General features: G+C 39.7%; 2 protein-coding genes across 2 annotated transcripts in view; one reads left to right on the forward strand and one right to left on the reverse strand.

The window, feature by feature from the left end:
- The window catches only part of ASIP (agouti signaling protein), a gene marked incomplete at its 3' end in the record, with an annotated part of 115,913 nt that extends 96,079 nt beyond the window's left edge, over nucleotides 1–19,834 (reverse strand). Inside the window, exons 1-2 of the mRNA XM_081256178.1 lie at nucleotides 19,790–19,834; nucleotides 18,403–18,490 (exon numbers count right to left, since the gene is read on the reverse strand). The remainder of the gene's footprint in view (nucleotides 1–18,402; nucleotides 18,491–19,789) is intronic.
- PIGU (phosphatidylinositol glycan anchor biosynthesis class U) overlaps nucleotides 1–27,807 on the forward strand; it is a 577,582-nt gene that overhangs the window by 460,895 nt on the left and 88,880 nt on the right. The window lies entirely within an intron of this gene.

Raw genomic sequence — 27,807 nt, forward strand, 5'->3', positions numbered from 1 at the left:
AAATGCACTATTTGAGAATATTGAGTATTTTCTAAAGTTTTTTATCTTTATATTTTTGATATCTTTATCCAGACACAGATTCAAGAAATATCGCAAGGCCTAAGCAGAATAAATTTACACCAAGGCTAATTATATTAAATCTGTTAAAAACCAAAGACCAAGAGAAAAATCTTAAAATTAGAATGAGAAAAACTCAATTTACTTGCAAAAGACCAAAAATAAGACTGACAGCTGACTTCTCAAGGAAACAGAAGTCAGAAAACAATGCGAAGATAACTTCAAAATGAAATAAAATGACTGCCAAGTTAGAATTCTACACTCAGCAAAATGATTTTTGAGAAATGAAGGTGGAAATACAATTTCAGAAAAAGAAAAACTGCAAAATTTGTCACCAGTAGACTCACACTAAAAGAAATGCTAAAAAGGTATTTTTCAGGTGGAAGGAAAAAGGAAAAGCACAAAACTGAAAGGAAAAATACAGAGCAACATAAAGTTAAAGACAATGGATAAATTTAATAAATACTGATTGTATAAAACAATGGCAATGACAATAACAATACAAATAAAATTTATATAAAAATATATTTAAAATATAAATTTAAAAATATATAATTAAAATATATGGCACTAAGAACACAAAAGTTGTGTGTGTGTGTGTGTGTGTGTGTGTGTGTGTGTTGGATAATTGAACTTAAAGTGTTTTTAGGTCCTTACATTGTCTGGGAGATAGAAAAGTTCCTATTTGATTCATGATGTGTAATCTGTAGGGTACCCATTTAAAAAAAGAATAAAAACCTGCCAGGGTGGGTGGTGGTCCATACTACTGGGCCCCACAGGACACTTCCTACATAAAGACACTCCATTAAGACCACGAGATGTAGCTGATTTACCTAATATATAGAAACAAACACAGAGAATTGGGCAAAATGAGAAGACAAAAGAATATTTTCCAAACAAAAGAACAAGACAAACCTCAGAAAAGAAAACGGAGTAAAATGGAGATAAAGCGACCTTCCAGATAAATAATTCAAAGTAACGATATAAAGATGCTCATTGAACTTAGGAAAAGAATGGAGGAACACAATGAGAACTTCAACAGAAAGAGAAAATATAAAGAAGAACCAATCAGAGCTGAAGAATACAATAACTGAAATGAAAACACACTAGAGGGAACCAACAGCAGATTAGATTATGCAGAAGAATGGATCAGTGATCTGGATGACAGGGTAGTGGAAATCACCCAGTCAGACCAGCAGAAAGAAAAAAGAAACAACAACAACAAAAAATGAGGATAGTTTAAGGGACCTCTAGGACAACATCAAGCATACTAATATTCACATTATAGGGGTTGCAGAAGGAGAAGCGAGAGAGAAAGGGACAGGAAACCTATTTGAAGAGATAATGGCTGAAAACTTCCTGACATTGCAAAGAAAACAAACACCCAACTTCAGGAATCACAGAGAGTTCCAAACAATGACCCCAAAGAGAAACACACCAAGACACATTATAACTAAAATGTCAAAAGTAAAAGATAAAGAGAGAATTAAAAGCAGCAAGAGAAAAACAACTAGTTAAATACAAGGGAGTCCCCATAAGACTACCAGGTGACTTTTCAGCAGAAGCTTTACAGGCCAGAGGGAGTAGCAAACATATTCAAAGTGCTGAAAGGAAAAAACTTACAACCAACAATACTCTACTTGGCAAGGTTATCATTCAGAATTGATGGAGAGAGCTTCCCAGGGAAGTAAAAGTAAAGGAGTTCATCACCACTAAACGGAACTTATAAGAAATATTAAAGGGACTTCTTTAAACAGAAAAGAAAGGTCATAACTAGAAATATGAAAATTATGAAAGAAAAAGTCTCACCAATAAAGGCAAACATATAGTAAATGTCGTGGATCAACAACCTGCATACCTAGTATGAAGTCTAAAAGACAAAACTAGTAAAATCATATATATCTACAATTATCAGTAAAGGTATACACACAAAAAGATGTAAAATGTGAAGTTAAAAACATAAAATGTCAGGGGGAGATGTTAAAATGTAGTGTTTTTAGAGTGCACTCAAACTTAAGTGATCATCAACCTAAAATAAACTGCTAAATACATAGGTTGTTATATAAGAACCTCATGGTAACCATGAGCCAAAAACCAATAAAAGACACACAAAATATAAAGAGAAAGAAATATAAATGTAACACTAAAGAAAGGAATCAAATCATAAGGGGAGAGAGCAAGAGAAAAAGAAAGGAATAGAGATCAATAAAAATTACCAGAAAACAATTAACAAAATGGCAATAAGTATATACCTATCAATAATTAATTTAAATGTAAATGGACTATACGTTCCAATCAAAAGACACAGGGTGGCTGAATGGATAAAAAAAAAAAACCCACATATATGCTGCCTAGAAGAGACTCACTTCAGATCTAAAGACACACACACTAAAAGTGAGGGGACAGAAAACTATATTCCATGCAAATGGAAACAAAAAAGAAAGCTTGAGTAGCAATATTTATAACAGGCAAAATAGACTTTAAAACAAAGACTGTAACAAGAGATAAAGAAGGGCATTACATAATGATAAAGGGATCACTCCAAAAAGAAGATATAACACTTGTAAATATATATGCACCAATATAGGAGCACCTAAATATATAAAGCAAATATTAGCAGACATAAAGGAAGTAATTGACAGGAATTCAATAATGGTAGGGGACTTTAACACCCCACTTACATCAGAGGATAGATCATCCAGAAAGAAAAACAGTAAGGAAATGTTGGCCTTAAACTACACTTTAGACCAATGAACTTAGTAGATATATAAAGAATATTCCATCCAAAAACTGCAGAACACACATTCTTTTCAAATGCACATGAAACATACTTCAGGATAGATCACATGTTAGGGCACAAAACAAGTCTCAATAAATTAAGGAAGACTGAAATCCTATCAACCATCATTTCTGACCACAACAGTATGTGACTAGAAATCAACTACAAGAATAAAACTAGAAGAAACACAAACACATGGAGTCTAAACAACATGGTACTAAACAACCAATGGATCACTGAAGAAATCAAAGAGAACAAAAACGCTGGAGACAAATAATAATGGAAACGCAATACTGCAAAATTTATGAAACACAGCAAAGGCAGTTCTAAGTGGGAAGTTTATAGTGATACATGCCCATGCCAGGAAACAAGAAAAATCTCAAATAAACAATCTAACCTTACACCTAAAAGAACAATAAAAAGAACAACCCCACCACCACCAAAGTTAGTAGAAGGAAGGAAATTATAAAGATCACAGTGGAAATAAATGAAATAGAGGCAAAAACTAGAAAAGATTAATGAAACTAAGAGCTAGTTATTTGAAAAGTTAAACAAAATTGATAAATCTTTAGCCAGAATCATCAAGAAAAAAAAAAAGAGAACGGGCTCCAATAAATAAATAAATCAGAAAGGAAAGAGGATAATTTACAACTGACATCACAGAAATACAAAGGATCATAAGAGATTACTATGAACAATTATATGACAACAAATTGGACAACCTAGAAGTAATGGATAAATTCCTAGAAACATATCTTTCCAAGACTGAATCAGAAGAAACAGAAAATCTGAACAGACATTACTAGCAATTAAATTGATTCAGTAATCAAAAAACTTCCAACAAACAAAATAACACACAGCTTCACAGGTGAATTCTACCAAGCATTTAAAGAAGAGTTAATACCTATCTTTCTCAAACTATTCCAAAATTGATGAGGAAGGAATGCTGCTAAACTCATCCCATGAGGCCAGCATTACCCTGATACCAAACCCAGACAAAACATCACAAAAAAAGGAATTTACAGGCCATATCCCTGATGAATATAGGTGCAAAAACACTCAACAAAATGCAGGAAAACTGAATTCAACAATACATTAAAAGGATCATACACCATTATCTAGTGGAATTTATCCCAGAAGAGCAAGGATGGTTTGATATCTGCAAAACAATCAATGTGATACACCACATTAACAAAACAAAAGATAAAAATCACATGATCCTCTTAAAAATGGAGAAAACCTTCTGACAAAATTCAGCATCCATATATTATAAAAATTCTCAACAAAGTGGATATAGAGGGAACATACCTCAACATAATAAAGGCCATATATGACAAAGCCATAGCTAACATCATACTCAATCGTGAAAAGCAGAAATCGTTTCCTCTAAGATCAGGAACAAGACAAAGATGCCCACTCTTGTCACTTTTATTCAACCACACTATTGGAATTTCTAGCCACAGCAATCAGACAAGAATAAGGAATAAAGGACATCCAAACTGGAAAGGAAGAAGTAAAACTGTCACTGTTCGCAGATGACATGATACTATATATAGGAAACCCTAAAGACTCCACCAAAGATTACTAGAACTAATAAATAAATTCAGTAAAGTTGCAGGATACAAAATTAATACTCAGAGATCTGTTGAGTTTCTACACACTAATAACTATCTATCAGAAAGAGAAATTAAGAAAACAATCCCATTTATGGTTTCATCAAAAAGAATAAAATACTTAGGAATAAATTTAACCAAGCAGGTGAAAGACCTGTATTCTGAAATCTATAAGACATTGAGGGAGGAAATTGAAGACAACACAAATAAATGGAAAGATACACCATGCTCATGAATTTGAAGCATTAATTGTTAAAATATCCATACTACCCAAAGTGATCTACAGATTCAATGCAATCCTTATCAAAATACCAATGGCATTTTTCATAGAACTAGAACAAATAATTCTAAAATTTGTATGAACCACGAAAGATCCTGAATAGCCAAAGCAATCTGAGAAAGAAGAACAAAGCTGGAGGTATCAAGGTCCCTGATTTCAGACTATACTACAAAGCTATAGCAATCAAAACACTATGGTACTGGCACAAAAACAGACACATATATCAATGGTACAGAATACAGAGCCCAGAAATAAATCCACACTTATATGGTCAATTAATCTATGACAAAGGAGGCAAGAATATACAATGGGGAAAAGACAGTCTCTTCAATAAATGGTGTTGGAAAACTGGACAGCTACATGCAAAAGAATCAAACTGAACCATTTTCTTACACCATATAGAAAAATAAATTCAAAATGGATTAAAGACTTACCTGAAATCATAAACCTCCTAGAAGAAAACACAGGTAGTGAACTCTTTGACACTGGTCTTAGTAATACTTTTCTTGGGTCTGTTTCCTCAGGCAAGGAGAACAAAAGCAAAAATAAACAAATGAGACTACATCAAACTAATAAGCTTTTGCACTGCAAAGGAAGCTATCAACAAAGCAAAAAGACAGCCTACTGAATGGGAGAAGATATTTGCAAACAGTATATCTGATAAGGGGTTAATATTAAAAATATACAAAAGACTCATACCACTCAAAATTTAAAAAAAAAAACAATTAAAATATGGTCAGAGGGGGCTTCCCTGGTGGCGCAGTGGTTGAGAGTCCGCCTGCTGATGCAGGAGACACGGGTTCATGCCCCGGTCCGGGAAGATCCCACATGCCGCGGAGCGGCCTGGCCCGTGAGGCATGGCCACGGAGCCTGCGCGTCCAGAGCCTGTGCTCCGCAACGGGAGAGACCACAACAGTGAGAGGCCCACATACCGAAAAAAAATATATATATATGGTCAGAGGACCTGAATGGACATTTTTCCAAAGGAGACATACAGATGGCCAACAGATACATGAAAAGATGCTCAACATCACTAATCATCAAGGAAATGGAAATCAAAACCGATGAAATACCTCCCACCTGTCAGAATCACTATCATCAAAAAGACAACAGGGGGGACCTTCAAGATGAAGGAGGAGTAAGACGTGGAGATCACTTTCCTCCCCACAAATACATCAAAAATACATCTACATGTGGAACAACTCCTACAGAACACCTCCTGAACGCTGGCAGAAGACATCAGACTTCACAAAAGGCAAGAAAATCCCCATGTACTTGGGTAGGGCAAAAGAAAAAAGAAAAAACAGAGACAAAAGAATAGGGATGGGACCTGCACCTCTGGGAGGAAGCTGTGAAGAAGGAAAAGTTTTCACACACTAGGAAGACCCTTCACTGGCGGAGACAGGGGGTGGGCGGGAGGGGAAGCTTTGGAGCCACAGAGGAGGGCACAGCAACAGGGGTGCAGAGGGCAAAGCGAAGAGATTCCCCCACAGAGGACTGGTGCCGACCATCACTCACCAGCCTGAGAGGCTTGTCTACTCAACCACTGGGGCGGCTAGTGGCTGGGAGCTGAGGCTAGGGCTTCAGAGGTCATATCCCAGGGAGAGGACTGGGATTGGCTGTGTGAACACAGCCTGAAGGGGGCTAGTGAGCCACAGCTAGCTGGGAGGGAGTCTGGGAAAATGTCTGGACCTGCCTAAGAGGCAAACGACCATTGTTTCGGGGTGTACGAGGGGAGGGGATTCCTTCCCTGTCTGCCCACAGAAGGCAGAGCACCACCTAAATGAGCTCCAGAGATGGGTGCAAGCCATGGCTATCAGCTTGGACCCCAGAGACGGGCATGAAATGCTAATGTTGTTGCTGCAGCCACCAAGAATCCTGCGTGCAAGCACAGGTCACTATCCACACACACCCCCCCCCAGGAGTCTGTGCAGCACACCACTGCCAGGGTCCCGTGATCCAGGGACAAGTTTCCTGGGAGAACACACGGTGCACCTTAGGTTGTTGCAACGTCACGCTGGCCTCTGCCACTGCAGGCTTGCCCCACATTCCAATTATAACTACTGTACCCCTCCCTCTCCCTGACCTGAGTGAGCCAGAGACCCCTAGTCAGCTGCTCCTTTAACCCTGTCCTGTCTGGGTGGGAACAGATGCCTGAGGGTGACCTACACACAGAGGTGGGGCCAAAACCAAAGCTGAACCCCAAGAGCTGTGTGAACAAAGAAGAGAAAAGGAAATTTCTCCATGCAGCCTCAGGAGCAGCAGATTAAATCCCCACAATCAACTTGATGTACCCTGCATTTGTGGAATACCTGAATAGGCAATGAATCACCGCAAAATTGAGGCGGTGGACTTTGGGAGCAACTGAAGTCTTGCGGTCCGCTGTCTATGACTGATTTGTTTCTGACTTTTATGTTTATCTTAGTATAGTTTTTAGCACTTGTTATCATTGGTGGATTTGTTTATTGGTTTGGTTGCTCTCTTCTTTTATTATTATTTTTTATTTTAATAATTTTTAATAATTTTAATTTTAATAATTTTTTTTCTCCCTTTCCTTCTGAGCCGAGTGGCTGACAGGGTCTTGGTGCTCCAGCCTGGTGTCAGGCCTGAGCCTCTGAGGTGGGAGAGTTGAGTTCAGGACATTGGACCACCAGAAACTTCCTGGCCCCACATAATATCAATCCATGAGAGCTCTCCCAGAGACCTCTGTCTCAACGCTAAGACCCAGCTCCACCCAACGGCCAGCAAGCTCCGGTGCTGGATGCCCAGTGCCAATCAACTAGCAAGACAGGAGCACAACCCCAACCATTAGCAGAGAGGCTGCCTAAAATCATACTAAGTTCACAGACACCCCAAAACACATCACCAGACGTGGCCCTGCCCACCAAAAAGACAAGATCCAGCCCCACCCACTAGAACACAGGCACCAGTCCCCTCCACCAAGAAACCTACACAACCCACTGGACCAACCCCAACCACTGGGGGCAGACACCAAAAACAACGGGAATGGCAAACCTGCATTCTGCAAAAAGGAGACCCCAAACACAGTAAGGTAAACAAAATGAGACAACAGAGAAATATGCAGCAGATGAAGGAGCAAGGTAAAAACCCACCAGACCAAACAAATGAAGAGGAAATAGGCAGACTACCTGAAAAAGAATGCAGAGTAATAATAGTAAAGATATCCAAAATCTTGGAAATAGAATGGAGAAAACACAAGAAACGTTTAACAAGGACCTAGAAGAACTAAAGAGCAAACAAACAATGATGAACAAAACAACAAATGAAATTAAAAATTCTCTAGGAGGAATCAATAGCAGAATAACTGAGGCAGAAGAACTGAAAAGTGACCAGAAGATAAAATAGTGGAAATAACTGCTGTGGAGCAGAATAAAGAAAAAAGAATAAAAAGAATTGAGGACAGCCTCAGAGACCTCTGGGACAACACTTAATGTACCAACATTCGAATTATAGGGGTCCCAGAAGAAGAAGAGAAAAAGAAAGGGTCTGAGAAAATATTTGAGGAGATTATAGTTGAAAACTTCCCTAATATGGGAAAGGAAATAGTCAATCAAGTCCAGGAAGAACACAGAGCCCCATACAGGATAAATCCATGGAGAAGCATGCCAAGACACAAATTAATCAAACTATCAAAAATTAAATACAAAGAAAAAGTATTAAAAGCAGCAAGGGAAAAGCAACAAATAACATAAAAGGGAATCCCCATAAGGTTAACAGCTGATCTTTCAGCAGAAACTCTGCAAGCCAGAAGGGAGTGGCAGGACATATTTAAAGTGATGAGAGGGAAGAACCTACAACCAAGATTACTCTACCCAGCCAGGATCTCATTCAGATTCGACAGAGAAATTAAAACCTTTACAGACAAGCAAAAGTTAAGAGAATTCAGCACCACCAAACCGGCTTTACAACAAATACTAAAGGAACTTCTCTAGGCAGGAAACACAAGAGAAGGAAAAGACCTACAAAAACAAACCCAAAACAATTAAGAAAATGGTAATAGGAACATACATATCAATAATTACCTAAATGTAAATGGATTAAATGCTCCAACCAAAAGACTGGCTGAATGGATACAAAAGTAAGACCTGTATGTATGTTGTCTACAAGAGACCCACTTCAGACCTAGGGACACATAGAGACTGAAAGTGAAGGGATGGAAGAAGATATTCTATGCGTATGGAAATCAAAAGAAAGCTGGAGTAGCAATTCTCATGTCAGACAAAATAGAATTTAAAATAAAGGCTATTATAAGAGACAAAGAAGGACACTATATAATGAGCAAGGGATCAATCCAAGAAGAAGATATAACAATTGTAAATATTTATGCACCCAACATAGGAGCACCTCAATACATAAGGCAAATGCTAACAGCCATAAAAGGAAATTGACAGGAACACAATAATAGTAGGGGACTTTAACACCCCACTTTCACCAATGGACAGATCACCCAAAATGAAAATAAATAAGGAAACACAAACATTAAATGACACATTAGACAAGATGGACTTCATTGATATTTATAGGACATTCCATCCAAAAACAACAGAATACACTTTCTTCTCAAGTGCTCATGGAACATTCTCCAGGATAGATCATATCTTGGGTCACACAAATCAAGCATTGGTAAATTTAAGAACACTGAAATCACATTAAGTATCTTTTCCAACCACAATGCTATGAGACTAGATATCAGTTACAGGAAAAAAAACTGTAAAACATACAAACACATGAAGGCTAAACAATACACTACTAAATAACCAAGAGATCAATGAAGAAATCAAAGAGGAAACCAACAAATACCTAGAAACAGATGACAATGAAAACAAGATGACCCAAAACCTACAGGATGCAGCAAAAGCAGTTCTAAGAGGGAAGTTTATAGCTATTTATAGCCTACCTCAAGAAACAGGAAATATCTCAAATAAACAACCTAACTGTACACTTAAAACAATTAGAGAAAGAAGAACAAAAAAACCCCAAAGTTAGCAGAAGGAAAGAAATCATAAAGATCAGAAAGAAGTGAAAAAGAAATGAAGGAAACAATAGCAAAGATCAATATAATTAAAAGTTGGTGCTTTGAGAAGATAAAAAAAATTGATAAACCATTAGCCAGACTCAACAAGAAAAAAAGGGAGAAGACTCAAATCAACAGAATTACAAAAGAAAAAGAAGTAACAACTGACACTGCAGAAATAAAAGGATCATGAGAGATTACTGCAAGCAACTATATGCCAATAAAATGGAGAACCTGGAAGAAATGGACAAATTCTTAGAAAAGCACAACCTGCCCAGACTGAACCAGGAAGAAATAGAAAATATAAATAGACCAATCACAAGCACTGAAATTGAAACTGTGAGTAAAATCTTCCAACAAACAAAAGCCCAGGACCAGATGGCTTCACAGGCGAATTCTATCAAACATTTAGAGAAGAGCTAACACCTATCCATCTCAAACTCTTCCAAAATAGAGCAGAGGGAGGCACACTCCCAAACTCATTCTATGAGGCCACCATCACTCTGATACCAAAACCAGATAAAGATGTCACAAAAAAAGAAAATTACATGCCAATATCACTGATGGACATGGATGCAAAAATCCTCAATAAAATACTAGCAAACAGAATCCAACAGCACATTAAAAGGATCATACACCATGATCAAGTGGGTTTATCCCAGGAATGAAAGGATTCTTCAATATATGCAAATCAATCAATGTGATACACCATATTAACAAACTGAAGGATAAAAATCATATGACAGTCTCAATAGACGCAGAAAAAGCTTTTGACAAAATTCAACACCCATTTATGATAAAAACTCTCCAGAAAGTAGGCATAGAGGGAACCTACCTCAACATAATAAAGGCCATATATGACAAACCCACTGCAAACATCATTCTCAATGGTGAAAAACTGAAACCATTCCCTCTAAGATCAGGAAGAAGACAAGGTTGCCCACTCTCATCACTGTTATTCAACATAGTTTTGGAAGTTGTAACCATGGCAATCAGAGAAGGAAAAGAAATAAAAGGAATCCAAATCAGAAAAGAAGAAGTAAAGCTGTCACTCTTTGCAGATGACATGATACTATACATAGAGAATCCTAAAGATGCTACCAGAAAACTACTAGAGCTAATCAATGAATCTGGTAAAGTAGCAGGACACAAAATTAATGCACAGAAATCTCTTACATTCCTATACACTAATGGTGAAAAATCTGAGAGAGAAATTAAGGAAACACTCCCATTTACCACTGCAACAAAAAGAATGAAATACCTAGGAATAAACCTACCTAAGGAAACAAAAGACCTGTATAAAGAAAACTATAAGACACTGATGAAAGAAATTAAAGATGATACAAACAGGTGGAGAGATATACCATGTTCTTGGATTGGAAGAATCAACATTGTCAAAATGACTATACACCCAAAGCAATCTTCAGATTCAGTGCAATCCCTATCAAACTACCAATGGCATTTTTCACAGAACCAGAACAAAAAAATTTCACAATTTGTATGGAAACACAAAAGACCCCGAAAAGGCAAAGCAATCTTGAGAAAGAAAAACGGAGCTGGAGGAATCAGGCTCCCTGAATTTAGACTATACTACAAAGCTACAGTAATCAAGACAGTATGGTATTGGCACAAAAACAGAAATATAGATCAATGGAACAGGATAGAAGCCCAGAGATAAACCCATGCACATATGGTCAGCTTCTCTTTGATAAAGGAGGCAAGAATATACAGTGGAGAAAAGACAGTCTCTTCAATAAGTGGTGCTGGGAAAACTGGACAGCTACATGTAAAAGAATGAAATTAGAACACTTCCTAACACTGTATACAAAAATAAACTCAAAATGGATTAAAGAACTAAATGTAAGGCCAGACACTATAAAACTCTTAGAGGAAAACATAGGCAGAACACTCTATGACATAAATCACAGCAAGATCCTTTTTGACCCACCTCCTAGAGAAATGGAAATAAAACCAAAAATAAACAAATGGGACCTAATGAAACTTCAAAGCTTTTGCACAGCAAAGGAAACCATAAAAAAGACGAAAAGACAACCCTCAGAATGGGAGAAAATATTTTCAAACGAATCAACTGACAAAGGATTAACCTCCAAAATATACAAGCAGCTCATGCAGCTCAATATCAAAAAAAAAAAAAAAAACCCAATCCAAAAATGGGCAGAAGACCTAAACAGACATTTCTCCAAAGAAGATATACAGATTGCCAACAAAGACCTGAAAGGATGCTCAACATCACTAATCGTTAGAGGAATGCAAATCAAAACTACAATGAGGTATCACCTCACACCGGTCAGAATGGCCATCATCAAAAAATCTACAAGCAATAAATGCTGGACAGGGTGTGGAGAAAAGGGAACCCTCTTGCACTGTTGGTGGGAATGTAAATTGATACAGCCACTATGGAGAACAGTATGGAGGTTCCTTAAAAAACTAAAAATAGAACTACCATATGATCTAGCAATCCCACTACTGGGCATATACTCTGAGAAAACCATAATTCAAAAAGAGACATGTACCACAATGGTCAGTGCAGCACTGTTTACAATAGTCAGGACATGGAAGCAACCTAAGTGCCCACTGACAGATGAATAGATAAAGATGTGCCACATGTATACAATGGAATATTACTCAGCCATAAAAAGAAACGAAATTGAACTATTTGTAGTGAGGTGGATGGACCTAGAGTCTGTCATGCAGAGCGAAGTAAGGCAGAAAGAGAAAAACAAATACCGTATGCTAACACATATATACAGAATCTAAAAAAAAAAATGTTTCTGATGAATCTAGTGGCAGGACAGGAATAAAGACACAGACGTAGAAAATGGACTTGAGGACATGGGGAGGGGAAAGGGACAAAGTGAGAGAGTAGCGTTGATATATATACACTACCAAATGTAAAATAGCTAGTGGTAAGCAGCTGCATAGCACAGGGAGATCAGCTCGGTGCTTTGTGACCACCTAGGGGGGTGGGATAGGGAGGGTGGGAGGGAGATGCAAGAGGAAGGAGATATAGGGATATATGTAGACATTTAGCTGATTCACTTTGTTATACAGAAGAAATTAACACAACATTGTAAAGCAATTATATTCCAATAAAGATGTTAAAAAATAAAGCAAAAAAGACAACAGATAACAATAATTGGTGAGGATGTGGAGAAAAGTGAACCTTTGTGGACTGTTAGTGCGAATATAAATTGGTACAGCCACTATGGGAAATAGTATGGAGGTCCCTCGAAAAATTAAAAATAGAACTACCATATGATCTAGCAATTCCACTTCTGGGTGGAAAACAAAAGGAAACGAACCCACTAAATTGAAACATATATGAATAATATATGTTCAGTGAACAATAATGTTCATTGCAGCATTATTTATGACAGCTGAGCTGTGGAAGCAATCTAAATATCCACTGATATATGAATGGATAAAGAATATGTGGTATATATACACAATGGATTATCATCAACTACAAACAAGAATGAAATCTTGCCATTTGCCACAACATGCCACAACTTATGCTAAGTGAAATAAGTCGGACAGAAAAAGACAAATACCATATGTTTTCACTTACGTGTGAAATCTAAAAAAACAAAACAAAACAGAAATAGACATAGATACGGAGAACAAACTGTATCAGAGAACAGAGAACAAACTGATTGCCAGAGGGGACAGCTATAGGGGGTTGGGTGAAATAGGTGAAGGAGATTAAGAGGGACAAACTTCCAGTTATAAAATACATACGTCACAAGATGTAATATACAGCATAAGAAATATAGTCAATAATACTGTAATATCTTTGTACAGTGACAGATGGTTTTTAGACCTATCATGCTGATCATTTCGTAACGTATTTAAAGGTCAAATCACTATGTTGTACACCTGAAACTAACATAATATTGTATGTCAACTATACTTCAATAAATAAATAAATAAAATTTATGTGGAAATGCAGAAGTTCAAGAATAGCCAAGACCTCTTGGGGAAGACCAGAAACATGAAAAACTTATTCTATTCTGTATTAAGTCTCATTATAGTAGCTACAGTATTTGACACAGCATGGAATTGGCACAAAGACGAACTAATAGATAAACAGAAAAAAAATGGACATCCAGAACCAGATTCACATACAGAACATTGGTAAATTATAAAAGGAATTGATGGTTTTTTCAGTACACAATCCTGGGTAAACTAGATAACCACATAGAAGAAAAAATGGAGACCTGACCTTACAGCATATATTAAAATCAATTCCAGGTGGACAACGTTGTCAGACTACATTGCCACTAGCTATATTTAATTAAATTAATTAAAGGAAATAAAATTTAAAATTCAGTGCAACAGACATACTGGCTACATTTCAAGTGCTCAATACCTGCATCATATTGGCTGTCATATTGGACAGCACAGATAGAGAATAGTTCCATCATTGCAGAAAGTTCTATTGGACAGCACTATTCTAAAAGAAATTATAGGAGAATATCTTTATGACTTAAGTAGGAAAAAATTTCTTAAACAGAATTTTTTAAAAAGATGCTAACCATAAAAGAAAAGCTTGAAAAATCCAATTCAATTAATTTAAATTTAAATTTAAATTAGGAACTTCTTTTCAACAAATAACACTATAAAGACTATAATGTAAGCCACAGAATGGAATAAGAGCCAGGTTTAGGGTGAGGCAAGTGAGGTGCTAAGCTTGGACACAATTTTTAAAGGGGCACCATAAAAACCCCTCAGTGATCAAAACAAATAAGATGTTATGCAATATTTTTAAAAAGCAGAGTTAATTTTTTAAAATCCATGATGAGCAAAATGTCATAATTTTAAATAAAGATAGGTATCAGCATTTCTGAGTTTTCCTTTGCCTCAGGCTCCAATATGATTTGACAGCATTGTGGGAAATGATATTTGCAACATGTACACAATAATGTCCATAATATTTAAAGAACACTTATAGACCAATAAAAATGTCAGACAACCTGACAGAAGAATAGGTTCAAGACCTGAAAGTTATTTCACAAAACAGTATATCCAAATGGCCAATAAATATATTAAAAGGTGCTCAACTTCATTAGTCATCAAGGAAATATAAATTAAAATAAGAAAGCATTCCACTACTCTCCCACCAAAATGGCTAAATGTAAAAGACAGACAATACCAAGTGTTGAGGAGGATATAGAAAAAAACAGAAATCTCAGACATGGCTGGTGGGAGTGTAAATTGATGCAACTAATTTGGAAAACTGGCAGTATCTCTTAAAGCAGAACTCACACATCCTAAAATTCAGCAATTCCATTTCTAGATATACCCAATAGAAATGCATTCATATGTTCAGCAAAAAACTTCATAAATGTTCCTAATAGAACTGTTCATAAGAGTCCCCAACTGGAAACAACCCAAATGTCCATCAATAAGGCAATGGATAAATAAATTGTGGTACATAAATTCATGAAATATTATAGAGCAATGAAAATAAAATATTACTACACGTAGGAATTCCCTGGTGGTCCAGTGGTTAGCACTCTACCCTTCCACTGCAGGGGGCAAAGAGTTCGATCCCTGGTCGGGGAACTAAGATCCCACAAGCCGCGTGGTGCAGCCAAAAAACAACAACAAAAAAACCAACCAAACAAACAAAATAAAACCAAAACCCCCCAAAATATTACTACATGCAATAACATAACTGAATCTTACAAACGTAATATTAAGCAAAAGAAGTCACACATCAAAGTATATACACACATACATAAACCCTCAAACAGGCAAAACTTAATTATGGTGTTAGAAGTCAGGTTAGTGGTTGCCCTTGGGAAGAAAGGGACTTAAAGAGGGCATGAGGGGGTTCTGGGTACTGGTAATGTCCTATTTCTAGATCTAGGTTTAGGTTTCCTGGGTGTGTTTTTGTGGTGAAAATTCATCAAGCTGAAGGCTTTTTTGTCTAATAGAAACAGAAAAACTTTCAATAACAACTTTACTTAAAAGAAAATAAAAGTGTGTCCAGACCATTCAGGATCCCAGTGAAGAGGGAGATCAAGATTTTAAAAATTAAGCAATCAATCAAGTGATAAAGTCAGCTGTCACAACTGTCTCTCTCTGACCCCACTCCCTCTCCCCTAGCTAAGGCAGATATTTTCCGCCATCATCTTATCCACAAGTAGGGGAAGCTAGTCTTTGTCTTCCCATTTGATGCGCGGAAAGATGGCTGCCCTGAGTGGGTCAATGACTAGATTAAGGCCTCACAGGCTGTTAGAAGTAGATGCAGGACTAGAAACTGGTCTCCTAATTCCTATTCCTGAGCTTTGTGCACCAGGGCCTGCTGCTCCTGTGAATCAGGTCACCTGACCACACCGAAGGTCCAATCCGTGAATGCCTTCACTAGGGTCCAGTGAATTTTTCTCTGTGTCCCTAACTTACAGTGTCGCTAAGGATGGGGATGGTCTCCTAATTTATTTCACAGCTGAACTAACTTAAAGCAGATACCTAGTCAGTCATCACTGTATACACTTCTCTGGAAGCAAATGTCAAACGGTGCAACTACAGGACATAAGGAGGCAGTTTTAAATAACCACTTTTCCCCCTTCTAAAAGTCCAATTACTGACTGTATTGAATGAGGCCTGATGGCACTTGAGAGCAGAACAAACCAATGTGAAACACATTCCGGATGGGATACTGTCTGCAGTGATTATTTCTAAACAAATGAAAAGTCATACTTATCATCTTTTAAATAAGATTTAAATTGTGGTTTAGAATGTTTTGAATTTAGTACTTTTGCTCCAAGCTGATTCTTCTTAAAAACACCTGAATATAAAGAAAGAATCTGTAAGCACGGGTTTTGGGAACAGATGGAGACAAGAACTGGTGGCTGTCTAGCAGGCAATTTATGGCTGTGTCCTACCTGTGTGTGGGCCATCAGAAGGGCTTATGGACCTCTCCCCCACTGCAATGCCCCCATTCTTCTTCTTTTTCCTCAAGAGAGCTGCCTTTTGAGCAAAATGCAGACCTCTAGGGGCTCTAGGGACTATTTTGGCCCCAAGACCCAGCTGCATAGGTATTCAAATTGGATACAGACTTTAGCTTTACAGTTCTTTCCAATTTTCTCCCCAAAATCTGAATAAGTGTTCCCTACCCAACTGAAGTCAGTTTTCTCTCAAGCCATGATCTATTTCTTTGTGCACATTCTCCCTGAACTATATTCTTTCTTATGTCAATCAAAGATGACACTCTGCTACCATCCACCATCCCCCCAACCCCAACACATACACCGACATCTGATTTTTTTGGTTTCTATTTTCTATTTCTCTTCTATAATAGCTCTTCTCTCTTTTTGACTAGTGTCCTGGCTCTTTTGTCCAACTTTGAACACTTGGGCTTCTTTGCTTCCTCATGCTGGACTGTAACTGCATCTTTGCTAGAATGCTTACCCATATGTAGAAATGCTTGGAAGAGAGAAAGATTCATGGTGTAACTGAAAGATGGCAAGTTTTATGTTATTTTAACTTTTGATATTCCTTCAGACTGTCTTGAAGAACCAGAAACAGCCCTTTCCCAGATTGCATTCCAACCCCGAGCCACTTACACAAAATGAGGGTTACTGCACTAGACAGTAAAACCGCCAATTAAAATAATTGTCTTGAATTGGGTTATATATTTCCTTATATCCTTGAATATTCTCAGGACTCCAAAGCAATTGAATCTGGTATGTGGTTTCCTAGACCCACAGGTCTGTTTTTCAAAGCCTCAACCTGAGAGAGACTGAAACCAAACACTTCAACCACAATTTACTTCTTTTGAGGTAAAGATTGGTCTCTTTTCTACATCTGTCTGACAGGATGTTTGGGTGACCAAATCAAAAGGCTATAATGAGCCCTCCATTCCTGGTAATTACCTTTGCATGGGGCCATCCTGCTGAGGGTTGTGCCCAGAATGAAGCCATCAGTGTCTGCCCCTATCCTTAATGAGATCCCTGTGGTTTAAGCAGAGCAGATGCAGACACATGCCCTACCTTCAACATGAGTGAGAGTCTTTTCCTGCATTTTCAGAGCAGTTTGACCAAAGGAACTATTGTAACTTCATGCTTCCAGTGTATGGTTCCATTTCTCCCTGGATTTGTTTTTCATATTATCTGTGTTGTCGGTTCATTGCAACATGGCTGCTCCCTCCACGAAGGTTCTTCTCCTTTCCTACACGTATCTCAATAGAGCTCTGCATTGTGGTACAGTGAAAGGCACAAACCTGCAGCCTTCTCTTCTTTGGTACTATCTCAGGTAACTGTACACAAGGCATGGGCAGGGGCCGGCTGCATTTACAATAATCTGGGTGCTCAGATATAGGAAAATTCACACCCGAATAAGAAACTGTGATTACGAAACTTCAATTAGTGGAACGTACCAGGCAAAAATCATTTAGGCACCGAGGGCTTGGGGAAATTTTTACTATATAAGAAACAAACAAAGTAGAAGAAAATGAGGAAGAAGAAGGAGGGGAGAGAAAGGAAAGAGAAGAGGAAGAAAAAGAGAAGAAGAAATTGAGCTCATAGATATCATACTAAGCATAGATATCGCACTGTACCGAAATACCCGCTGAGAAAGAGAAAGAGATTTCTTCCTCCCACACTGGGCTCACCTCTCGCTCTACAGGGCACTGTTCCGGTAATCGCCAGTAGAAGCTTTCTGTGGTCAACAATAGATAATTCCAGATCAAAAGAAGGGTTCTGAAATCAAGATGTCGTTTTTTAGATCTATGGGCTCTCCAAGTGGAATCCAGGGATCTCTGGTGGATCGGCAAAGATTCTTCCAATCGTTCTGTGGGCTGGGTCAGTATGCAAGGCACAGAAGTATATTGGGTGGTTTGTTTTTTTCTCCTTTGAAACAATATTTTCCACTGTGGATTTCGATCAAAACTTAAATGCATCAAAACAAACATGTTTAAAGGGAGCTACAAATAATCACAGGGATTCAGCAAAAACAGCTCAAAAGTGGTTTTTTGTTTGTTTGTTTGCTGGCTTGTTTATTTAGTCTAGTAAATAGGTGAGACACTCTTGTTTTGCTCAAATAGTCTAAGGACTAAAAATTTTGAGACTCACCAGTCCAGATGAAAAGACGAACCTTGCAAAGCACACGTCTTTGAGGGGAAGAAAGTCAGGTCCTTTCTCCCCTGAGTTTCCCATTTCCCGGTGTCATTTAGTTCCTGGTCCTCTCTCTGTGTACTGCTTTTTAGCTCAGTGCCCACAGCTCTGAAGTCAGAAGCAGCCACTGCCAAGAAGAACCCTTCTCTGCTGCCATGGCTGTCTTTACTCAGGTTTCTCTTCCAGGGAGCAAGAGCTCAGGTGTGGGGTGAAGGAGGTGTCAATTGCAGCTGCAGCTTGGGAAGGTCTGTTTTTCCTCATCCCAGCCCCACAGCAAGAGTTAACCCCAGGAGAGCCTCGGCTGCTGGAGGGGAGTTTTGTGAGCTATCTAATGACCCAAGTGTTACCCATATATTGTAGCACAACAAAGCTGTCAGGCCATCTAGGCTGCTCAGATGCCATGAGATAAAATTTAGTACTTATGTCTATGTCTGCCTTTCCCTCTCTAACAGAGCAATGTGTACATTCAGCTATTTGTTGGACCAATTTGCACAGTCATGGTTTCTTAGAAGAATTTCAAAACAGATGCACTGCCTATACTGCAGGTAAACAGTGTGGGAGCCGTAAATTAGAATGGACTCAGAGGCCTGTAATTGGATTTTGCTGAAGTATTTGCAACACCATTTACCTATTCGGATAATTCTGACACATGTACAAAGTGCTCTCAGATAACTCAGATGTCACCCTTAATTACTCAGATGCTGTTAGCTCTCTCAATCCTTTGGTGCAGACCCACTCAAGAGTAAAGGAAGCAATGTTCTTCTCACCTTGCTTGATAAGGTGAAAAGAACTTGTTCACTCTTCAAATGTGATTGAAAAAAAAAAAGGAAAGAAAGAAAGAGGAAAAAAACCAGTCCCAACATCTGAATGGAATTTATTACGTACCTCTCTGGGACCCCCTGGTTCTTGAATGTTTCAGCTAAGGATTCCCTCTTCCAAACTCTGCAGAAGCTCAAGGACCCGCAGCCTGTCGGGGAATGATACTTTGTTGCCAGTTACTGCAAGTTGGTTTAAATATGCTGTCAAGATGCTGTAGCTGTGACCAAACCCCTGGCAGGGGGAGGCGGGGCAGAACGTGCCACGTAAGCATGCTTCTGTGTTTCTGTGTGGACACCCAGTGGGAAGGATAGTTGCCACTTCTGGAGAAACTGAAGGTTCTCTACTGTATTACATGATATGCTAGCCCTAGAATCTGCCTCATGCAGGTAAAGTCCACAAACTTACTCATGTCTTGAGGAGATCTATGTTTGATTCCTATTATGGCTAATGTTTCTGGATTCCTTGGGTATCAAGAAAGGGGATCAGAGTTATCAGAAGACCTGGTTTCAGCTCCGACTGCCGCTTACAAGCTCTAGGATTTTAAACTAATGTATCTGCTTTCTCTGAGCTTCAGTTTATTGGTACCATGGGTAAATAATATCCTCAATGGAGGTACTGGGGAATGAATTGAGATAATGATATGCAAACTGCCTGGTGGTGTTCCGTGCACATGAACTGTGTGTGAATCTGGGGGAGCACATTGTGGCAAACGACAGCTCAGCCTTGAAAGAGGAAGACCCCATAATTATAATGGGAGCCCAGGGAAGGGCTTCAGTGACTGCTAATACCCTGATTTACTGCAACTTTTTGGAGGATGTTTGTTCTTAAGTTGAAATGGCGGAAAACGCACTGAACTGGAAGTTCAGCAATCAGTGTTCTAGTCTTGACTCTAGTAACAACAAAGCTAGATGAGTTTGGGCAAGTCATTTAATCTCTTTGTGTTTGTATATATAATAGTGAGAGTCATACTTTCCTTTTCCAAAGTTTAGCATCATTGTGATGCTTAAATAAGATAGAGTCTATACAAAAATATATAGAACATATTAAAATATAATTAATTTTGGTCAAAAGCTTCAAAACAATCCTATCAACCTATCAGTGCCTAACACATTCTGGCACATGTGTCTGATACTTAATCCTGTTTCTGTGGCTGATAGGAATGAGTTATAACTGGCAATGTCCTCACTGAATTCACCCGAATAGCCAGTCCCTTGCGTTCTGTGTATAGCCCTTGAGGGGCAATGAGAAATAACATCAGGAGAGGAGCAAAGGCTGAACTCCAGCTTTTCTAAATTTCCTACGAATGCATGGTTGGAGCTTCTAGAATGAGGGCTATGTCTTTGATGGCTAGAATTGAGGGTCCTGTTTGGAGCCAAAGGGCTTCAGGAGATTGCTCCCTGTTTTGACTTAAGCATATAGTGGAGCAGGTCAGGAGGTCTGGGAGGCAGGGACAGTATCATCTTTGCAACTTGCTGAAGCTTAAGACAAAATCCCACCCTTAAATCCCTGATCACGCAACCTTGTAAACACTTACTTTCAACAGTAGCCAAGAAGGAGAACCATTCTCTCTATCAGATTTTTCATTTCCCTTCGCATCCAAGAAAATACCTGCAGAAGAAAGTTAGGAAAACTCATGTTTATTTGTTTTTGTTTTATTGTTTGCTTTTGCTTTTTCTTCCACGACCCAGCATACTGCAGATCTGCCCTGGGTGAACAGATTATGGGAGAGGTTTATGGAGCAGGCTTTCAACTCTGAGGCACTGAGGCTCTACCCCTTTCTTATAGTAAAAGTTTACCTGGAATGTTCCTCCCATTTATGGGTCAGCCTGGGCCCTAAAACAAAGCCAGCTGCCCCAAACTCTTCTGCATGGACGTGGAGACTTGTGGACATAGAGCTTTTCCCACAAATGCTGCCTTTTACAGGAAGCCACTGAAGTGATGGGCTGGGGTTGGGGAGCAGGGAGGCAGCAGGTGGACAGTGAGAATTACGATTCAATTTTTCCTTGGGTGCCTTGGCCTTGGTCTGCAAAGCAGAAGACACTGTGAGCTATCCCAGTTCCAGGCATGCAGCACCTCCTTCCCAAAACTTTAGTGTCCTTAAACAATCCCCGCTCACGTAGCAGTAAGAACAGGAACGCACTGGAACTAACAGAAGCCCTGGCATTTAAAGTCCTAAAGCAGATCCAACTCCAGGCTTCCACATTAGAACCATGCAGTTTATCTTTTTAGAAGGAGTCATTAGCATGCATTTCGTTTTAATGCTTATGGATTCTATCTACCTCAGAAGCATCTTGGAAAAATCTAAGATAAACCTAAAAATCTAAGAAAAATCTTAGAGAACCTGTATCTAGTTAGATTCACAGTAAACAACTAGATAAAGGGCTGCTAGTTTAATATTTTTAAGGTGTGGGGTATGTCAGTTCATTAGAGATAAGAGTAAATTGGGACAGTTTTCGTTTGGGGGGCATCTGGTCAGGAGGCCTTTAGGGGACCAGGATGTTCCAGGGAGTGGATAATCCCATTCTCTGGCCTTTATTGTTTGAACTTTTTTTTTTTTTTTTTTGCGGTATGCGGGCCTCTCACCGTTGTGGCCTCTCCCGTTGCGGAGCACAGGCTCCAGACGCACAGGCTCAGCGGCCATGGCTCACGGGCCCAGCCGCTCCGCGGCATGTGGGATCCTCCCGGACTGGGGCACAAACCCGTGTCCCCTGCATCGGCAGGCGGACTCTCAGCCACTGCGCCACCACGGAAGCCCCTATTGTTTGAACTTCTACCAATCTGGGTCTGAAGAGAGTGGAAATGGGCTATGAGTTCAAGGACAGGAGGGCCCTTAGGTAGGGGGGCTATACTTGTGAGTACAGGGCTGCCAGGATTGGGATAGGCACAACCCTCTTACTCCCAAAACTTGTTCCCTGGCTGGCCCTCCTTCCTCTAGTTTTTCAGGCCCTGTGATCTTTACTGCAAAGCAAACCATATGGTTTTGATTCTGGCTCCTGGCTTACTGAGAGTGTTTCATGTCTCCAGCGGCAGGAAGCCCTCCAGCCTCTTTAAGCAGCTGCTCTGGTATCTAAGAGAGGAGGCCAGCTCTTTTGGACTCCCTCACCAGCTGGGCATGGCAGCCCAGTGGAGGGCAACACACAGTGTGGAGAAAGGATAACAAGAATGGCTGTAGGGGTGAGGAAACACTCCTGGGATTCACAGAAGTGGACTCCAGGCTCTCCCACTTGTGTGTATCTGTCCAAAGAATTGACTTTTTCCCCTTAATGCTGCCCCTGGGTTTCCATTTGAGTGTTCCTGGACAAGGGAGAGCAGCACCTAGTCCTTCTGGAAGTGATAGGGGAGGGAAATCCCTTAAAAGGGACCACACAAAGCATCTAATCCCATGGATTGGTGCTTCAGTCAGATGAACTTCTGGTGAGTTTCAATGGGATTCACTGGAAGAAAATTCTGTGATTTGAGTGGTAGGGACAGTGGAGGTTACGGGAAGTCAATCACTTCTCAGAAGGGACTGAAGCTACTCTATTGTGAAAGGGATGCCGGTATACTGACAGGCTAATGAAAGTCTTGAAGCAATCGTTTTGTTTATTTATATAATCCTTCATAATTTTCAGTCATTTGATCTTGTCTCTAGGCCTGTGCTCTTGCTGACCTTTCCACTTGAAATTTTTTTCTGCAGATCCCCATATGGCTTTCTCCTTCTTATCCTCCAGATTTCAGTGTTTCCTTGTCAGAGAGGGCTTACCTGACTCATGTCTCTTCACTCCCTATCACATCACTTTATTTCCTTTCTATAACTCATCATTATTTGAAATTATCTTGTTCGTTTACTTGTTTTGGTCCAGTTATTCAACCATAATGTAAGCTCCATGAAAGTATCCCATCTACCTTGTTCACTGCTGTATCCTCAATGCCTAGAATAGTGCATGCAGAACAGCAGGTATTCAATAAATATGTGCTGAATGAGTGGAGTGGGTTGGGAGAGCTAGCCAAGAAAATCTAGGTACAACTGGGACGAGATGCATATGGTCAGAAAGAACAGAAATGATCAGGAGAGGAAGTTGAGACCAGTAATCAAAATTTCCTGAGAAGTGGAAATAGAAAGTGAAAATAAAAGAACTACATTTTGCCTGATGCGTTGCAGCTTTCATCAAATGCAACAAATGTTTGTTAAGTACTCCTACTCCTAGGTGGCAAGCATTAAGCTAAGAGCTGTGGATACAAAGATGAATGAAGTCATAGGATGGGGAGAATGAATGAAGAGGAGGGGGAGAGGAAGTAACCTCAGTAGTTGCTCTTTCAAGCCATTCACTGAGTTCACCGATAAAGAGACACATAAAAAACAGCTACATGAAAATGGGACAGAGAGTATCAGGAGTGTCAGTGAACTTCAGTAAGGGGAACATATTAGTGGAAACTACAGAGCAGATGATATTTTATTTGGGCCTGAAGATAAGTAAAGAGTTCATCAGGCAGAGAGGAAGAAAAAAGGTATTCCAGGCAAGGAAACGACATGAGCAAAGGCACGGAGGCATGAAAGTACTTCTTATGCTTCGAAAACAACAAGCAGACCAAATTGTTCTGTGACAAGAGTATAGTGTACATGGGGGAATGGCTAGACATGAGGCTAGAAACAGATGAAATGAAGTGGCGAAGGGCTGGCCTTATTATGGGCCACACTAAAGAATGTGATCTTAATCAAATCAGAAAAACCTAGATTTTGTGAAATTCTTGGATCCTCATATGACCCTTGATTAATAGTGGTATATTAGCAAATTCTCTCCAACTATAAAAAAAAAATCAATCAAAGGACTCTTGGCTTGATGCCCAGATGTCTCATTGTACAATACCTTACAGGTGTGACCTCAATACAGTCCAGCTGAGGGTCTGGGAGAAGTGCTAGCCCAGGATGCTGGGCTCCCCCACTCTCACCCAAGGTCAGGCTGAGATGCTGGTGTCCCACCAAGGGTCTCATATAGCTGGGCTCAGGCTACATCCTGTGAACGAACTACAAGGGCTCTAGGTAGCTCTGCAAGGGGCAGATGCCAATGGACAAGCTAGGGTGAGACAAGCAAGGTATGCATCTAAGGTGCAAAATTTAACGGGGTGACAAAAATGTCCGTAATCAAAATAAGGATATTTTAATTAAATATTAAAAAATAAAATTTATACAAAAATAAATCAGTAATCAAGATTGCTCTCTTCTGTTATTCCATTATCCAGTTCATTATTCAAGGGTTAGATGTGGTCTTGGGGTAATTCTCTCATAGGTTCTTCAAACTCCTTCCAGAGATCAGGCCTAAATGAGGTCAGCCCCAGTGAATTGGAACGTGGGAGCACCAGCTCCATCCTCCCTAGTCAATCTGGGACCTACACAGAAGATGGGGGAGCCTAAGCTTGCTGCTTACTTTCAACGTGAAGCACGCCCCAGTCTGAGGCTGGAACACTGTCAGTGTGGATCTCTACCTGCAGTATGGCCTACCGCCTCTTCCTGGAGAGGCTCCATACTCTGGGAACAAAGTGTGAGATAAGCAGTGCTTTAGTGTTTGACAGGCTAACCTGCTTGAGGAATTAACCATCTTATTTTCTGTGGTGTCAGCCATTTCTGTTCTTTGTGAAAGAATGAACTATTCCTATCTTCTACACTGGACATCCCAAAAGAGTAACTGAGGGCCTTTTGTTCTGGGGATCAGGGCTTCATTCGCCTCAGAAAAGAAAAATAAAAGAAATCAACAGGCTTTTGTTTTTGGAATCAGCCCAGGTCTCAGAGGGGATACAGCTGTTTTGTATGCGACAAAGAAGGGCTCTTAGGATTAGAGGAGGGCAGAGGAGAGAGAATTTCCTGAGCCTGGCTCTGAAAGGGATGGTGCTAAGGGGCACTGCAGTCTCCTTGAGCAGCCAGGTCCTGCTCCCGCTCTCCTACAGACCCCTGGCACAGTAGGACCTTGAATGGGGATGACTTTGTGCTCAAAGATGTGACCAAAGGCACTGCTATTTTGGAGCCTCAGCAGAGGTCTCTATGCCCCAGTTAGGCCTAGAGAGAGGGTCCTAGAACAGACAGTTGTCACGGGCAAAGAGCTCCAAAGGCGGCAGGCACTGAGAGACATTTCTGAAATACCTGTGAGCTCCTGAAAAGAGAACCAAGATTGGATTTTCCACCCACTGATGGATGGGAGCCAAGGATATTTAATTTAGAGAACTACAGAAATATGACATATTCACAACCTGTGTGTCATGAAACAAAGTTATACCTGTTAAACCGTGTTTAATGCCAGCCTTCACATTTTCCTTTAAAGTATTTAGGTTTCCTGGCTCAAAGAAACCCCCAGCTTGATTTGTTTAACCCTGCCTCTCAGGAGTTGGAGGCTAGAAGTGTTCCAGGGTATGGGTATGGGTATGCATGCTGCTCTGTGAGTGTGCCTCACACCTGAGCACCTATTCCAGTCAGCCTCATGTCAAGTCAGTAGGAGCCTGAGTCAAAGTGGGAGGAAAGGGAACTGGGCGGAGTGGCACACAGACTGGGACTGCTCAGCGCTGGGACTCCCTAAGCCTTACTGTGAAGTCCATCCACAAGTCTGCACTGCCCCCAGGTGGCCACATCAGAGCTCTGGTTTGGGGAGAAGAATATCTGAGCTGTGTGTGTCTCAGTGGAACTCTTTGGAGACCCAGTAGTGGGGAGACAAGGGGAGAAGCCAAGACATTTGATCATCAAATTGGGTACTGGAACGTTTAAGGAATGCCTTTCTTCAACATCACTATGTAATTTTTGGCATAAACTTAAAATATATTCGGAGAAATCAATTCAGTTCACTGCCTAAAATGTTCAGGGACTTAGGGCAAGAGGATGCTAGGTAACTGAGGTTAGCTAAAATAATTTTTCAGTTTTTACCATTGAAGACTTTTTTAAAAAGCTAAGATTAATTTTCTGACATTCAGTCATTCAAACAACTATTGGGGGCTTAGTTTATGCCATGCACTCTACTAGAAATGGTGGATATAAAGACATTGTCTCTGCCTACAAAGAGCTTACGGTCCAGAAAAAGAGATAAGTATAATATAATTATAAAAATAAATAACAAATGAGCCTTGTGCATTGATAGAGGTATATATAAGATATGCCATCACCTTATGGACCAGGGGATGGGGCTAGTCAGGGAAGGCTTCTCAGAAGAAGTGATATCTAAGCTGAACCTTAAATGATGAATAGGATTTAGCTATGTGGGGTTGGGGAGTTGACAACAGAAGGAGACCACATTTCAGACAGAAAGGCCAGTCAGTGATAGCAAATATGTGGAGGGAAATAAGGATGGGGGCAGGAAGGGCCCAAAGGTCAGGAGAAACAGACAGGGAGAGCCTTATATATATCAGATTAAGGAGCCTGGACCATATCTTGTGATGCTGCTGAAACATTTTATTAAGCAGGAGAGACATATGATCAAACTTAATTTACAAATATTGTGCTAGCAGAGGTGTGGAGGGTAGATTGATGTGACGTATCTGGAGACAAGAAGACCAGAGAAAATAATCAAGGTTAAAGCAGAATAATACAGGGGAAAGAAAAATGAGCACCTGAATTAGTAAGTTTGGGATAGAAGCAACAGACCTAAGGGCCTTGGATGCAAGGGGATGAGGGCAAAGCAAAAATCAAGGAAGGCTCTCTAGCGTCTAGCTCAGGTGACTGTGTGGCTGATGGTATCACCAATTAAATGCTAAATTCCGAAGGAAGAGAAGGGCTGAGTGAAGAAGTGGGTGAGTTCCGTTTACTCTACCATATCTGTGGGATACACTGAAATAGAGTTATCTAGCAATCTATTAGAAATAAAAACTAAGGTTCTGGGGAGAGATTTAAGCTAGACATGCAGACTTGGGTATTACTGGCATATAGGTTATGATTAAAACCAGGGGAACAGATAAGATCACCCAGGGAGAATGGGAATAGAGAAAAGGACAGAAATCCAAGGACTAAACTCTGGAATGGGTTAGGAAAGCTTTGGTCATATTGTCTTGTACATTTTTCTAGGACTTTGGAGTTTACCAATTGCTTTTATATCTCTTGTCTTACTCAATTCTCATCTGAGGTGTTCTGT

This window comes from Mesoplodon bidens, assembly GCF_964165515.1.
Source record: "Mesoplodon bidens genome assembly, chromosome: 15".
Taxonomy (NCBI): domain Eukaryota; kingdom Metazoa; phylum Chordata; class Mammalia; order Artiodactyla; family Ziphiidae; genus Mesoplodon; species Mesoplodon bidens.